This window comes from Vicia villosa, linkage group LG3 (assembly GCF_029867415.1).
Source record: "Vicia villosa cultivar HV-30 ecotype Madison, WI linkage group LG3, Vvil1.0, whole genome shotgun sequence".
In the NCBI taxonomy this organism is placed as follows: Eukaryota; Viridiplantae; Streptophyta; class Magnoliopsida; order Fabales; family Fabaceae; genus Vicia; species Vicia villosa.
This window is the reverse complement of record NC_081182.1, coordinates 23,920,217-23,938,223: the sequence shown is the minus strand read 5'-3', so window position 1 is coordinate 23,938,223 and position 18,007 is coordinate 23,920,217. Positions and strand designations below refer to the sequence as shown.

Genomic DNA, 18,007 nt, shown 5'->3' with positions numbered 1-18,007 from the left:
TGATAGTCTGAGCTTCATTATTCTTTGGAATAAGAGTTATCAGGGAACAATTGAGACCTTTATGCAACTTACTAGTCTGGAAGAATTCTTGGACAACTTCCATAATATCATGTTTCACTACCTGCCATGACTGTTTTTTAAATTCTTTTTCTTATTTATTATATATTTTTTGGCTTAAAAAAAACTCCTGTTAAATGTAAAAAAATTTAAAAAAAAAATATTTATTCAAAAGCATTATGATTTTTTTATAGAAAATACTACAATGAAAAAAAAATTGCATTCATATTTTTTAAACTGTACATTTTACCGCATAAATGCAAAAATCAATTTTTTAGGTTAAAAAATCCAGTAAATTGAAAAAAATTGTAACCATAATTTTTTTTGGACTTAATTTGAATGAAAAATGCGGGAAAATTACATATGTATATATTTTTTTTAATATTTGCACTTTTTTGACCATATTTATGTTAAATATGCAAAAAAGTTATGAAAAAAGAAAATAGTTTTATCCTTTTTATTTAAGAGTTCAAAGAACTTAATAGAATTTTCATATAAATTGTAGTGGTGTTAGATAAAATTATTTTAATTATGACATTTAAGATTCTTTTATTCTTTCATAAAGTCTTTTTGTCGAAAGAAATAGAAGGGACATGCACTTAGTTCAATATATAGAGGGTAATTTATCACCTCTTGTTATATGAGGCGTATCTCAAAAAATTCGAAAACATTTTTGAGTGAATTCGAAAATGCATCTCGAAACGCATCAAATATCATTTTTCAAAAATTTAGTTCGGAGATGCATCTCGAAACGCACCAAACATCATTTTTCCAAAATTTAGTTCGGAGATGCATCTCCAAATTTATCCCTAGGAAAAATTCGGAGATGCCTCTCCAAAATCACCTTTTGTCCTTAAGAAATCAAACAATCTCCACGTTTCTTAAGGAAATTGGTTCGGAGATGCATCTCCAGATTTTTGCCTGTGTAATTTTTCTAGAATCAGTTTTCAAGTATTATGGTGTTTCCAATCCAAACTAATTTCAATTTGATTAAAAATGTCTCTATTTGTTTCAACGATTAATAAAAATGAATATTATAGAACCACATAAAGCTTTAATAAAACCAAATATTATAGAAATCAAATATATTAGTACAACCATTATTCTCAAAGTCGATAAAAATTAAACAAAATACAATCAAAATACACTATTGTGTATTCATAATACTCACATCTTGGTTTCTCCTCTGCCTATAGTAAGCCACGACACTGCGTGCCTTAGAAAGAATGGACTATACTAGGAAAACCGCTTCATCTCCACCTCTTGCAAACACTCCAAACTCGATGCCCTAACGTGTAAGCTGCATAATATTCTGACTGCGCGACAACACATCAACAACATGATCGTCCAATGCCTGCTAATCTTCCAAGTGCTCCTCATGAGCAGGCCTAGGTGGACTTCCAAGAGAGTTCTGTGTCATGTAAGGGTGTGCCACTTTATAGAACCATGTCATGTAACACTCAACATAGCTACATTGAGATGTGGCCTCATGAGTCCGATACTCCACCAGTACCAGATGATTCTCAAAATCTGCCAGAATGTCATCCAACTCTTAGCGGATAGTACGGATAAAAGAAGTCTGGAAGGATGACCTGAGAATGATCTACACGTACGCAAACTTCCGCATTCACCACTTGGACAAATTCTTGCACATGATGTTGGTCCCACATGCCAACCATCCAGAGTATAAGGAAATTTGGATGAATGAATCTCTGTCCTGGTGAGTACAATATGACCTCAATTTTACATCTTCATGCTAAGTACGGTCAATATACACACGATACAGCAAGATATGATCATTCCCTCGGCTAGGGACAGTCTTGAGTATAGGTCGGGTCACGTGCAAACCTGTGGATGCGGTGATAGTGAGCAACGATCCATCCATAAAAATCAATAAGAAAAAAGTATCAGTAACAAGTGTAAAAAGAAAAAACCAGTTTGTAACTTAATAGTGGAATTTGGAAATTAACGTAAGCAGGGTGCATAAACCCGTCATCTGCATTGTGTCCATTTACAAGGTTGTGGTACAAGAAAACCAAGCACGCTTCCCCCCAATTCCATTCGCGAACGGACTCCAAGTTGATGAAATATTTTAGGTAGGCCACATCCACGTAGGTTAGCACTTTTGTCCACAAACTTGGATGTGCCAACCAAGAACATGAAGTAGCACCTCAGGGCACACTCCCTATGATAATCAACCCATAAATCATTGGCATTCAGGTGTTCGAATGTCTCCAAGTTTGTTTCAAACAATTCTGCCAAATAAGAAAAATTGGCATGTGCACCCCCGGTGCTTCTACGCTGCTCAAAGGCATCATCATATTCAGCTCCTAACAAAGTCAACATCATATCAATGGCCTTAGTTATGCTGATCTTAGAATGATCAAGCAACCTTCCTCTGATGGGAAAGTGTAGGAGGCAGTTACATCAACTAGTGTAATATTCATCTCACCTATGGAGAGGCGGAAAGACGACGTCTCACTATGCCATCTCTCAGCAAATGCATTCTGTATGCCAATGATGATGTTGGTGTATCCGGATTCACAAAGAGCTGCAAGCCCAGAATTTTGGAGTACATTTTAGAACAAGGAATTTGCGGGCTAATAATGATGGTGAATCTTTCTTGGATGATTCACTCATTTCAGACAGTCACGCTCCTGTTGAAAATGAAATATAAAATGATTAGTTGAGTTAAAAAAATATAATATAGATAAAGTTCAAAAATTAAATAGAGGAAGTTCAAAAATATACCTCTCATTCTTATACATGTAGAGCCACGTGCTCTCCAAAATATATGAGTAAAGACGTGTCTGCGGGCCCTCCTAGAAACGGGTTTGCAAGGGGGAAGGGGAACCTCAGCAATTAGGACCGAGGTGCAACTGGCTCATCCTCATCATGTATTGCACGACTCTATGATCTCGACCCCGTGAAAGTCGACTCCTAGAGACCGACGCCTCCCGATCGGGAGACATAGAGGGGACGGTTGTAGCCTACTCGTGCTGACGAGCCCTCTCGCGATGAGATGGGGCAGTTAGGGTGGATCGCCTAAGTCTCATCCTTCCATGGTTTCCTTGGTTTTCAACCATATCTTGAAAAAAACATAACAAATTATGACACATGAAAGAGTTCAGATATACATCTCCAAACACCTGAAACAACTAAGTTCGAAAATGCATATTTTAAAAAAAAAAAAGCTTAGTCTACTTCAATGGCAACAGCTTTTCTGCAACTGCCTTAACTTATTCAAACTCAACCAAAGTCATCTTAATAATACAAACAGAGTCTTGAAACACGAACACTAACCTATTTAAGCTATGTAATGCATTTAAACTAACCTATTTGAGCTAATACATTAATAAAAAATAAAAATAAGCTAAATGAAAACTTACTCAAAAATAAGTTGGTGAGGGACTAAAGAGCTCTGATGTTGAGTGGTAAGAATCAAGGATTTCCACTGGCGCATAAGAAAAAACCAGACACCAATAAACATCCTTAAAGACTAAAAAAAAGTCATCCATCTCCACGATACAACATGCACAAAGGAGAAGTCAACCAATCTAAACTTCATACACTTCAACGTCCATTATGAGTGTTGAAGTATGTCATAAAACCTTTATTGATGAAGAAAAAGAAATCATATTTCGAGATTGCCAAAAATCAGAAGGTCAAAAAGCAACAAGAATGTCCGATTTGAACAGTTTGCATATTTTTTGTTTGACCGGTTCCGTTTGCGGATCCGTTATTTAATGTTAGAATATTGGATATATATTAATTTAGAAATAATCAAAATTAATATAAAATATAATAAGATATTTATAATATTTTATTCTAATAATTAATGGATTGTGTTTTGAACTTTGTATGTTAAGTTTTAGCAATTATAAATATTTACCTCTTCAGTGTTTTACAAGTGACAGTCTTAGGGTTTATGGGATTTAGGGTCTTCTCAAGAAAAAAACTTAGAAAGACAAAAGTTTTAGAAAACCTTTAGAGTGTTTGAGTGAAGCATTTTATTGAGGGAAAATAATTTTTTGCGGAAACTTAAAATGATTTGACCAAAATCCATTGTTTGGATACAAAATATAAAGAATTGTTAAAATAAATTTATGAAGTATTTCATTCAAGTTAAATTTAAAGAATTTCAAATAACACCAAAAAATAAAGAATTTGAAATTACTCCTTCGTTGTATTTAATAAGAATGTTAAATTGTTTATTATTAATTTTTCAAATTTTACAAAATGGTCTACATACATTATGAAAATTTCAAATTTACCCAAAAATTTTCAAAAAATTGCAGATAAGCTCCTAATAATTTTAAAATTTTATAAATTAGTTCCTCTAATTTTTCAAAAATTACAAATTGGTCCCTATTTTTCATATTTTAAATTTGAATTAAAAATTTAACAATGAATCATTTTACTATTCCATCCAACCAAAAGAATTTAAAAATGAACCGATTTCAATTGAATCATTTAAAATGCTTAGAATTTAGAATTCCTTAAAAATTCTAAATTACCTCATCCAAACACACTCTTAGAGTTATCTAAGGGGATTGGAAAATACTTTTAAATCTTTGGTTTGAGTAAATCATATATAGAGAGTTGGAGAGGTTGAGAAACACTTAGTTAGAAAATATGGTTTTATTCTTGGGCGCCTTTAGGGATGTTCTTGGGAACTCTGAAGGCGAAAAATATTTTCTTGTAACTCATCTATAATCTCTTGTAACAACCTTCTGAGTATACTGAATTGGAGAGTTGCCTTCCCTACTGAGTAGATCTTTTGATCGAACTTGGTAAACAAACTTTTCGTTTTTTTGCCTTGCTCTGTTATACTTTCTGCTTATTAATTATTATTGTTGAAGGTTATTTATTTTGGTTGTTATTGTTCTTTGTCTCACATGTCAAAGTGTAGATTGAAATTGAACCTTGTCATTATCTTAACAAGTGGCGTCCACCGCGGGACAAAGGGGTATTGTTTGCAAGTGAGCACCATTAGTAGATGGGAGATCGATAAGTTTTCTGAAAATAACGACATTGGGTTGTGGAAAGTAAAGATACAAGCAATATTAATTTAAGAAAAGTGTATTTATGCTTTGAAGGGTGAGAAATCGATGCATGCACACCTAAGTAAGGCAGAAAAGACCGAGATGGTGGATAAGGTCATGAGTGCCATTATCTTGTGCTTTGGAGATAAAGTTCTAATGAAAGTCTCCAGAGAGCAGACTGCTACTTTGATGTGGACAAAACTTGAATCATTGTATATGACAAAGTCTTTGATTCACAAGGTGAGATCTACTCTTTTTGAGCTCATTACTCAGATCCTTTGAGCACTTTAAGTATGCACTTACTTATTTATGGTAAGGAAGATACTGCACACGTTTTTTGACTTTTAACGACCGGTATAGTCTGATTCAGAGGTTAGTTCTGGCATCAAGTGGTTACACCCCCCTCGCGAGCGGGAGATCGAATCGTGGTCCTCTCTACCAAGTCCAGCAACAATCACCACTGGACTAACTAACAACTGATCCTGCACAATTAAACAAATGTTAGTATACCCTATTGTTCTTTCAGTACTTTGTTATCATCAAAATCCAAGGAGTATGAACATATTTTATTCCAACCATCTCCCCATTTTTTATGATGACAAACATAAGTATTTTTAGAACAATGGTGGTTAGTTTAATCAAGTTGACAACATCAGAGTCTGAGATTTGTAAGGTCCCCCTGAGTCTAACAGTCCATAGGTTGAGGTTTGTAAACTCCCCGTAAGTTTTATCCAAGTTTTTAAAACAAGTTTTAGTAACTTGACAACTTTAGAGCATGAGATTTGTAAGCTCTCTCTAAGTGTAATAGTTCATCGGTCGAGGTTTGTAAGTTCCCCCTAAATTCTATCCAAGTTATTAAACCTTTATCATCAAAAATAGTTTAAGCAAATAACATGAGTTAATTAAATTGGATTCAGGAATTTAATAAAAACAGAGAAAATATTTTTATCATACTCTTTAAAATACTCCCATATTCCTCCCCATTTTGTTATCAACAAAAAGTAAATAAACAGAAAAAGAGTAGAGAGAGAAAAAAGATATTGAATAATAAAAAGAGTCTGCTTAGTATGGACGGTAAAAGTAGTAGAGTGTGAAAGAGGTAGTAGGTGAACAAAAAACAGAAATGTTTTGATAGATAATAATGCAGACTACAAATTCCAAGATGGTCAAGGTGAGATTTTGACAAAGTAGGATATGTAACAAGGCTCGAGAAGCATGGCCATAAGATTCAGAAAATCTTTTCCAAAAAAAAATTTCTCTATAAAAGCAAAGGCCTTAGAGCTTAACCATTTCACCTTTCTCCTCCAAGTTTACACCGTCCATCAACATGGGTAGGCAGACAAAAATTATCAAAAGTAGAAAGAGATGCTAAGAAGATTGTAAGTCAGAAGAAGCAAGCCAGAAAGGAGAAATAAAAGGCTGAGAAGGAATCACCAACTCAAGTTTAATTTGTTGTTGACTTAGCAAGTACTTCGGCTAGAATTACTACTCGAAGCAGAAACAGAACAACTGAAGCAACACAAAGAAGGCCTAACAGGAGAGAAGATTCGCCTTCAAATAAAGCTGAGGCAAACAAAGACTATTTGGATTATCTAGATGAACCGATGAATCATCCAGAAAGTTAGGGATGTCAACTTGTCTCCGTTAGCGGAGATCTAAATGATTATTTCAATTTTTTTAGTTTGAAATTTTGGTGGTCATGACACTCAATATTATAGATTAAATATTGTTAAAACACTATATTTATCGTAAAGAAATAATTTCCAAATTTCTTGTAGTTAGTTTTGGAAGTTTTTACTATTAATTTGGTTTAAAATAATAAATAAATAAAATCGTGTTTATGGATCTCAGCATAAATCTTGGGGATTCGTGGGGACCCGCGGGGACGGGGATGTGGGACAAAATCTCCCCATAACGGGGATCCAAAGTGGGGATGGGGAATAGATTCGAGGACGGAGATTGTAATAGGAATGTATCCCCGCCCCATTGACATCCCTACAGAAAGTTCTTCAAAGATGAAACTAGAACTACCTTATCCTCATTTTCCTCTTATACTCGTCACTTTCTCTTGATTATTTTTAACTTCAGTTTTGGCAAGGAGGAAGAATGAGAAAAATACGTGGTTTCTATCAATGTGTTTATTAATCGTGCCATTACGAACTTGGTTAGATTTAGGAACTTAGATTAATTAGCCATAATTTCTTCTATCCTCCTGATTGACCACTAACAATTACAATTAATGAAATTGAGGGATATTACACTCTCCCCCTTAATTGAATTCTGCTCTCGAAATTTTTAGATTACTTGAAGAGACGAGGGTAGTATGTCTTCATTTCTGATTCTAACTACTATGTAGCCTCGCCGAGTTATGACACTTCCTACAAACTTTCACAAGGAGGTATACCCTTATTTCTTAGTGACTTAATTGCATAATCCACAATGCAACTAGATTGAGGTTGAAATGTGAGATATGTTGCAACTTCAACCGTATGCGGGAGGATAGGTTAAAAAATATATGGTGCAAATTTCTTGGGTAGAGATACATGAAAAACATCATGAAGCCCAGATAAGAAATGTGCAAAGTCAAATGATAGTCCGCTTCACCTACCCGTCATATGATTTGATATAGACAATTATATCTCAGACTCAATTTCTTCACCGTGAACGGTCACTTTAGCACTAGCTTAGGGGTAACCTTAAAGAACACATGATCTCCCTCGTCGAATCCCAAAGGCCTCCTACACCGATCCATATAAATATTTTGGCGGTCTTGTGCTTTATTCATCTTTTCCTGGATAATCTTTAACTTTTCCATGATTTCTTGGATTATCTCTGGTCCAAGAATTCATTTGTTACCAACCTCTGTACAATACAAAGGTGTCCTAAACTTCCTGCCATATAATGCTTTGGCGGTGCCATTCCGATGCTCGAGTAATAACTGTTGTTATATGCAATTTTGATCAAAGGAATGTGGTTATTCCAAATTCCTCAACTTTCCAAGATACACACCGCAACATGTCCTCGAGCGGAGAATTAGCCTTAGCGATGAAAGTCCCAAAGAAGGATGTTAAACTCCTATATATAACAGATTCTCAAAGAACTTATCAAACATAGCATGCACATCCTCCTTGAACAAACCCTAAAACTTCTTAACAAAAAAAAAAAAATTTAACTCATCTAAGCCTGGGTTTTTAGTACCCCCATCCGACCCATTGTTGCATCCACTCCAAAAACACAAACCTCCCCGAAAGAGCCTCAACTTCGCTAACAAGATACCTGGAAGACTAGCTACATTTTTTTTGTAAGCAAGTTTGATTAATAGAGAACAAAAGTTCTCAAACTCGGTTACAAAAGATCCGAGAAAACACTACTCGGAGAAGGGAAAATTACACACCAAATAAAACTTAAGAGATATAAAACAAATGGTTACAAAACTCATAAAAATTTTACCCTCTTGTGTTTACAAAAACGACTCCACCTCAAAAAACTATCCTTAAGATCAACCGTTTCGAACTCACCAAAATTAATCCAACCGGCTACTTTCCTCCACACGAGTAAGGATACCTCGACGAACAAGCGAATCTTTAGTAGGAATCTTCTCAAGAAAACACCGCCATCCAAAAGCTTTTATTTTTAGAGGAACTTGCATCTTCCAAATAAGACTAAACGCCTTATCATAAAAATTGGCCGGACCAAAAGGAACAAAAGAGGAAGAGAGAAAATCATAGCAACCCTTTACTGAAAAAGAATGATCCACGCTATCGTTTCAAACCACCTTATCTTTTCCTTCCATACTCGGCGAAACAAGATTCAAATTACCATGTAAAATAAGCAATTCATAGGCTAAATCGGGGCTGTTCGGAGATGCAATTCCAAGATCTCCCCATTTCAAAACCTCTCTCACCCAACCCCCCATACTTCCCACCGAAGCATCTTTCAAAAGAGAAGCCGAAAATAAAGAAGGAAAGATATCCCGTAAGCACCCACAAGACAACCAAGAAGAATGCCAAAAAGATACAGAAAAACCATTACCTAAAGAAAAGGATACCTTCTTAACGAAAACGTCCTCATACTTTCCTTTGAACAAAGCGATAATATCTTTCCACCAATCTGATTTTGAAACCCTCCTCTTACCTCCTCTCTCACCATTAACAACCTCCAAATTAATATCATCATATCGCGCCTTCAAAACTTTGTACCACACCACCTTTTTCTCCTCTAAAATCCTCCATTTCCATTTATTAAGGAGAGCTACATTAAAGACACCAATTCTTCTAAGGCCAAGACCCCCCTTTCTCAATCGGTAGACATATAAAACCTTTCAACTCACCCAATGAATCTTTTTAACACCCTCCGAGCCGCCCCAAAGAAAATTACTTTGAATTCTAGTAGTCTCTTTAATGATCCCTACCGGAGGATGGCCTCATAAAAACCCTATAAAAAATTATCTTTAAAAAACCTAGATGTCTCCCCCATGAATGTTGCCCACCTTATCCAACCAACTATCGCCCACCTGCATAGCCATAATGAAATACCTCCACTTTCTCTGCTTCACACACACACACGAAAATACCCAGAATTAGCATCCATGTCTTATTTGACACCATTACCTTCTGTAACTTGTATTTCATAATTCATGTTTTTGCTGACAACATTATTACCTTATGTTACTCATACTTTGTTATATTTTAGTTTAGCATTATCTCTAACTTTCAGTTTAGGCCTAAAACCCAATTACAGCGCTCTAAAATGTCACTTGGAAAGTCTCTATCTAGAACATTTTAAAACTACACATTCTTTGCTATAATAATTTACGCACTAAAATAAGATGTTATACAACCATTTACCCTACCAAGCTATGAAAATGAATCCAGCATATTAATAAGCTCCAAAATTTATGCACTCTCCGTTCATGTAGACAAAAATTGTCAGAGGCTAAACATTAACCAAACATATATCAAAAGAATATTCAATATAAATATTATTCTATTTTTTTTAATTACAAATAGAAAATAAACACAGAAGCGAACACATATATACAACATAGACATAGAAGAACTCTACATATATATCATTCGTATAAAGAACTATTCTAGTATTAAACTTCAACACAGTACTACCACGCTGCAATCAGCAATACATGCTTATTAAGTACTATATCAATAAACATGTTTCCGCTATTTATCAAACTAAAAACAACATAAAAAGCTTGAATAATTGAAAAACAAGCAAAGAATACAAAGGGAAAGCCACATATACATCTTGCCTTCATAAACAATTATATATACCAATACCAGAATAGGTTGCCATAGTGCATGCATTTGCTAGTTCCTGATCCAATAATTGACATCCTGAAATCATATACAAACTAATAAGCACATTCATTCATACACTATTTTAACCAATACAGTACTATATGTTTAAGATTAAGATTTCTATATATGTAAAATGTTGGGAGTATAATAATCTAAAAAGGCAAGCATATTCACCAAATACTCATCTTTTAACCAATGCAGCCATTATTTTATGTGTATTTTTTTACTGCAAAGAATATAAGAGACCTGATCTTCTGTCTATTTAAATACAACAAACCTACAACCTCTCTCTATTTCTTTTAAAAGATTTAAATCAAGGTAAGGTAAGTTCTTGGAGATGGATCTTGGCTAAGAGAAAAGGTGGGAGTGGCACTTAGAACACGGGAGAAAGGTAGGTAGTTCGGCCTAGGCTGGATGGTGTTTCCTTTAAGATTCTCTTGGAGGTTGATAAGGTTTCTCTATTTGTCTCCATTCAGAGATTGATGAAGTTGTGTCTCTCAATGATGGGAAAAAAGTGCGGGCCTGGACGGGTTTAATTTGTTTTCTATTAAAAACCCTTTTGTTATTTTGAAGTTTTTCTTCTTACTTAGATTCCTAAGGTTTCTCCTCTCTATATATAAGCCGGTGGTTAAGGTCATGGCGAGTCTTGACAAAGGTTATGGATTTTCTTAGTTATCTAACCGAATATCTTTTTCTCAAAAAGAGAGTTAATATACAGGGTGGTGTTGGTGAATGAGATTATTAGTCTTTCTAAAAGAACTAGGTGTAAGTGTCCCAGTTTCAAGGTGAAATTTGAAAAGGTTATGATTTGTTTAACGAGGCTTTCTTGAATTGTATGATAGGTAGCACTCTTGGATTCGTGTTTGGTAAATGGTTTCCTTATTTAGAAGGTGGATATTTAAAAGGAGCTCAAACAAGGGTATTCTCTTGCTCTTATTTTGTTTCTTTTAACGGTTGAGTGGCGCTCATGAATCCATGTGTGCTATTTTTGGTTGCCTATTGGTTTTGGTAAATGTTTTCTTTACTTAGAAGGGGAGTATTTTAAAAGGAGCTCATGAATCCATGTGTGCTATTTTTGGTTGCCTATTGGTTTTGGTAAATGTTTTCTTTACTTAGAAGGGGAGTATTTTAAAAGGAGTTCAAGCAAAGGGATCTTCTTGCTCCTTTTTTTGTTTCTTCTAATGGTTGAAGGCCCGAGTGGGCCGACCCATTAAGTTGAGTCCCACAATACAATAGTTTTAAGAGGTTTAAACTTGGCAATGAAGGGTTTTGAACTACACATCTTTAGAATTCGATGATACTCTTTCCAATAGAGAACCAACCGTAAATAATCTTTGATCCTTTAAGATAAATCTTCTTTGTTTTGAACTTGAATCTAGCCCGCGGGTGGCCTTTTTCAAAAGTAGTGTTATTGGGATTAATGTTGATGATCCTTTCTTGAGGATGGTTGAGTGATTATTGAATTAATCGTTAGGTTCTATACCTTTTAGACATCTCGGCCTCCATTTAAGGAAAATCCTTGAAATTCTAGTGCTTGGAATTTTATGATTCTCACTCTTAGAGGTAAATTGCGCTCTTGGAGTAATAGATTTGTTAGTTAGGGTGGGTTAGTATGGTTCTTCTAAACTCAGTCGTTAATAACATTCAAATCTTCAATCTCTTTTTTTAGAGTTGCTAGTGAACACGTGGAAAACTCTTAATTGAATTCCAAGAGTTTTCTCTGGGAGGCCTTAAGGGAGGTAAAAAGACAGTCTGGGTTACGTGGTCGAATGATACATGTCTAGAAGAAAAAAAGTGGTCTAAAGGTAACCTATATGTCTTCAATTTATATCTTCTTAAGAAATGGAGACTAAGGGGTCTAACGAGTGCTATTTGGTATTTTATTGTGGCACGATCTTTTCCTCGCTAGATATGATAACCATATTTTCCATTCCCATATTTTAATGTGGCAAGATCTTTTCCTCGCTAGATATGATAACCATATTTTCCATCTTTTCAAGTCTAGGTTGATTGGTTCTTTGAGAGTGTCGTGATGGTGGTTGGTGATGGTGGTCGTAGCACTAGGGTTAGGAGGTTTGGCATGATATATAGATGTGAGTGGTGAAGGTGACTTATGTGTCTTCACAACACGTGTTTTCCTTCCCCGTTTGGTTGCCAACCATGGAACTTCTCCAAGTGTTCCTAGTAGATTGAGGGTGTGGTGAAGGTGGTAACGGTAGGGTTACAAGGTTTATATATGATATTTTGGGGTTAGGGGGTGTGTTGACACTTGGGATGCAGTTCGGTAGATTGTTTCTAGTGTCATTGGTCTTTTTAATATCAAAGCAGAAATCGTATATTAAAAAAAACAGAAGAATCAGGTTTATATCTGAAACCGAGAGCAGTAGTAGTTGTTGAGAATAATGCAAGTGTGAGTGTGGATAATAGTCCCACATTAGAAATGCATGTGGTGACTTGAGCATATATAAGTGGGAGAACCCACTTGCCTATCACCTTAAGGTTTTAGGTGGAGAAGTGGTGTGTCTCCCACAAAGTTGTGTTACTCAAGCAGAATGTCCTGGAATTAACAATGCTCCCGACTCGACCCTCCCCCGATTGTTGCGCTAAGGTTTTAGGTGGAGAAGTGGTGTGTCTCCCACAAAGTTATGTTGCTCAAGCGGAATGTCCCGGAATTAACAATGCTCCCGAACTCGACCCTCCCCCGATTGTTGCGCTAACGATAGTGTGCAAGGACAAAAAGAACAAAGCCCAAAAATAACACCCAACAAAGCCAAACCAAAACAAATAACAACTAAACCACAACCCAAAAATGATATAGAAACAAGAAGTCGAAGACAACTATAAAAAAGCCAACTAGCAAAAGACTTGATCTAAACTCAAGCACTAAACACAACAGACCTTCAAAGAAAACATGCTCGAGGAAGAAAGACCCAACACCTGTCAAAACAAAGGAGGATAGCTAGCCACCGAGCTCACCCCTAAATACTCATCCATCTGAGCATGTCTCGATCCAAGTCTAACAGAGTAATGTTGAAACTCGTTGCATTGGGTGTGTTGACACTTAGGTTGCAGTTAAGCAAGTTGTTTCTGGTGGTGAACAATCGGCATGATTTGATTATTGGCGGCACAAATCACTAAGATAGGGATCTTTGAATTTGGAAGTTTACCTAAAGGAGGAATCTCTTTATGTGGGATCATAGGGTATTGAAAATATATTGCATGCCTTATTAGCTAGGAATATGTCTCAGACGAAGGATAGTCGATCGTTAATCCATGACGCTAGTGACGTCTTTAGAGATAGCTCAACTTATTTCCCTTTGATTGCGAAATCCACATTGGTTGGGTAGCTCACAAAGAGGATACTTAAATATTGTATGTTGTTTGGTGAAGTTTGAGGAAGGTGACCTATTAATCGTGTTTATAGCTTATAGGGAGGTATGAAAGGAGAAGACAAATTTCATTGGGCCAGGTAGCCCGATGTTTGTAAATATTAAATGGATGATGGTACGAGACCTCCGACTTTATAACTTAGTTCATCTTAAGGAAATATAGGTAGAAGGAAATCGGTGGATGCTTGAGTTTATGGAAACAATTTCTTGCAACTAGGTATGGCAATCAAGTCTCTTTCTTCACAAATCTGGTGTCGTCTTTTCGTAACACAATATTGTTTATCCTTGTGGAGAGATATTTCCTTGCTTAGACCCTTTATTTACCTTTCGGTGGAATCTTGAGATATTGAAACGATTTCTTGCAACTATGTAAGGAAATTGATTCTCTTCTTCACATGCTTAGTGTCGTCTTTCAGTAACACAACATTGTTTATCCTAGTTGAGAGATATTCCCTTTGCTTAAACCCTCTATTTAACTTACCTTGGATTAGCTTTCATATTGGGTTGTGAACGTGATTGGTAATGGTTTGTTGACTTTAATCGGGTCAAATATTTCTAACCAAGGGGCATGTCTTTGAAACACCATTTACCTAGGTAATTTCTTCTGTCAGATTAGTAACATCATTAACAATTTGAAATTACTTAAAGGCCGGGTACGGGTATGAGTATGAAAGTTGGTGCCCATGTGGGTATGGACTCGGGTGTAAGGATTTTTTTCAAAATGCAAGTGAGGGGACAAATACTATAATATTGTACTCGAACTCTGCTCATTGTCATTCCTAACAACCCAGACCTTCAAGAGTACTTGTGGTCATCAATATAGTTTAAAATGAAATATTGGATTTCCTTTTAGTGATTTTTAACATCCATACACAAAAAGGAGAATATGATGATTAGATCACATATAAGTGAACCAAGATCGTCTTCGTCCAATGAGACATTGTATACAAAATCTCTTAGGCAAACTCATCCTGAGAGATTGGATGTAGTGATGTTTCAAAGGGACCATCACACAATACACATGAAAGTGAATTGCTGGCAAGAATAAATCCTTCTTCGAGGAAAGTTATAAACCTCGTTGTAATCCTATCAAAAAGAAGTTGTCAAAAGAAATTACTAACCTTTATTATGGAGATTCCTCTTCAAGTATGCTGAAAACAAAAGGACCCATCCAAATGTGTCGCTCCTCCCGGTGTAAGTGTTGTCTTCGAAGCAATGAATAGGTGGTTTTCACCTGCAACAAGTCTTATCCAGCAATATATGCTTGAGCTGAGATAAAATGAATTAGTTCCTAACAAGTTACAATTTTAGATGATTTGAAATATGAGAGAATATAATGGGAAATGGGAATGATATCCAATGCCTTTTATTGTAAACCTTTGTAGTTTTTTTTTGCTTGAAGTGAGTGCTATTAATATATCTTGATGTTAAAAAAAATCTAATTTATCTATTATTGACACAATCAACTATTAATCCAACAATATTACATTAATCAAACAATGTATTTGCCAGGAAGAGACACAAGGAACATGAGATGATTATGTTTTTCAGAATTTTGTGTGTACATTTGATGAAAATAAAGTTTATACGTATATGAGCTCATATATACTCCATAACCAAACTTATAAAGGAGATTTGAGAATTGAGAGGATAGTAGTTTGAATCTATGGATTGATGCAAACTACCAAAACCTCTAACCACTAGTTTAATCACATTGACTTATAAAATATCTGTATTAAAATGATGCTTAATACTTAAATATTAAGAATCATCAAGAAAGTTCATAAAAAGATCATTAATATTCCTTCCCAAATACCTTTAAGATCATTAGTAGAGTCTTCCATGTTAACTAGCAAAAAGTTTAGAAGGAAATGGTACTGTATATAGAAGTGATAGTTAACTGCTCTGATAAGACATGATTTGATGGAGTAACAGGAGTATGCAAAGTAAATTTAAATTTAAGGCACAGAAGCAACATGCATGCATAGTGTTAATTCCATGTGTATGCTTTTACCTGTATCAAACTCAAAAAATTCAAGCCACTGGTTTGTGCAGTATATTATCTAATCAACTACTAGCATTTTTCACAACCAAGATAATCATTTAGATGAAAAAGAAACAACTATTTGTATCACATACCTTATCAGATAAACCCTACCATGAATTGAAAAAAATTACCCATTTGAAGTTTCAGATCTCCAAGAAATCATAAAACAAGCATAACCTGAACCAGCATCCCACTACACCACATAGCAAGAAAGTGATATTATATGGAAAGGGATTAAAATATGATAAAAGTGATAGGAAAATCTTGTGAGGACCATACTAGAAATGACGTGAATGGTCCCAAAAAAAAAATTATGCTATATATGCTAATTAAAATGTTTATATAATACTCTAGAATGTGTATGTATAAAGAAATAACCTAGATTCTATGCATGTATAAAGAAATTGACACTTAATCTGGCAGGCATGCATCAAAAGCAACGCCTTCTGTTTTATATAATATATAATCAATTTCATAACCTAAATTGAAACATAAGTTAAAGATAATTTAAATAAAAACAAAAGAATATACCTGCTGGAGTAGGAAGTAAAGATCTTCAGAGACTGAGAGAGAAGGGTTGAAAATGGAACCGGAGATGAATGGGAGCAGAACCAGGATGAAAGTAAATTCTTCCGGCGCAGTGGAAGCTGACAGAGAGAGCAGTGAGCACGCAAATGCAACGGTATAGAACTATAACGAGTGTCTCTGTGTGCTCACTCTCTTCTGTCAATTTCTATCTCCCAATACAGCAAAAACAAGAGAAAGATTGAAGGAGGAAAAAAATAACCAAAAGAGGAAATAACTAAGAATTAGTAAATCAGATCTGAAAGAAAAGATATTCTGTTATTTTTTTCATTGAATGGATTAAAACAGATGCGGATCTGTTCGTACGGACATTTCTAGGGTTTGCTGCAAAACCACATCAACAGAGAGAGAAAGAGGGTAAACGAACATCAAGAGAAAATAGAAAAGATAAAAGATGAAAATTGAAAACACTCAAACAGATCCAAATTCAACGAACGCCTTCTCTCTCTTCAAGGTGCGGTGCAGTGATTAGACTGGTCAAAGAAAGAGGCGCAATCATGCAAAGCGTGGATATGACACGTGGCGATATCCACTGTATCTCTGAACGCAACCAATTCTCTCTCTCTCGCTGTAGCTATCAAGCACGCCATGGATATGAACAGAAGCAGAAGCAGGTAAGTAATTGCAGAAAAAGGAAAATGGAAGAGACGGAGTGCGATGCAGTCTTTTCAGTTTTTTTTCCTTATTCGTCCACTACACACAAGGCTCAAATAAATAGGGAAACGTCGCACGCAAATTGCGCTCTTAAACATAATTACTCCATTTTAATTCATCACTAAGACACTAACTATAACTAACGAACGTACTAACATCACCACGTCACATTCACACTCTCTGAGTCGGTCAGGACGAGTCGTCTTGAGTAGCAGTGAAGGAGAGGAGGGTTTAACTGTGATTGAATTTCGACCGTTGATGGTGAGAGGGAGATTAGGTGCCGTTAGATCTGTGATGATTGTGGATCCCTCTGTTTGTGTTGTACACCACGCGTTAACGGAAAGGACGAATGAGATGGGTCAAATCAGGGTTTGGTTTCAGTTCCTGATTGTGCACTCATTCAGTGCTCGGTGCAAATAGAAGTGCGGGGTGTACTTTTTCATCATTTCATTTTCATGGTTAGGATTTTAGAGGAGAGTCGTGGTGTTACCATTCTCCTCTGCCTGCACCATTTTCTTGATTTCTTCTTCGTTCAATTCCGGTGGCTATTCACTCATTGCGTTAATTGCGGTTACGCTGTACGTAATTTTTGTTTCTAAATCTTCCCAAATTTCGGAAGTGCACTTCCGAAAACATCAAATAGGGGGTATTTTCGGAGATACACTTTCGAAAACACTTTTTTTCACATTTTAGGGGGTTCGGAAATGCACTTCCGAATTATGCAGAAATTGTATTTTTTTATGTTTTTCTTAATAGTCCCGTATTTTTAATTAAACAAAAACGCCGAATAAAATAAACGACATATCAACCTAAAATACTAATATGATAAATAAAATCCAAATATATATATATATATATATATATATATATATATATATATATATATATATATATATATATATATATATATATATA

General features: G+C 35.4%; 1 long non-coding RNA gene across 1 annotated transcript; it reads right to left on the bottom strand.

Annotated features, from left to right (window-relative positions):
- Nucleotides 1-6,304: 6,304 nt before the first annotated feature.
- Nucleotides 6,305-17,658, bottom strand: LOC131660665 (uncharacterized). Its single transcript, XR_009301008.1, has 3 exons — nt 16,385-17,658; nt 14,928-16,046; nt 6,305-10,453 (listed from the first exon to the last, which is right to left on the bottom strand). It is a non-coding gene; the product is annotated as an uncharacterized LOC131660665 (long non-coding RNA).
- Between the last annotated feature and the right edge of the window lie 349 nt (nt 17,659-18,007).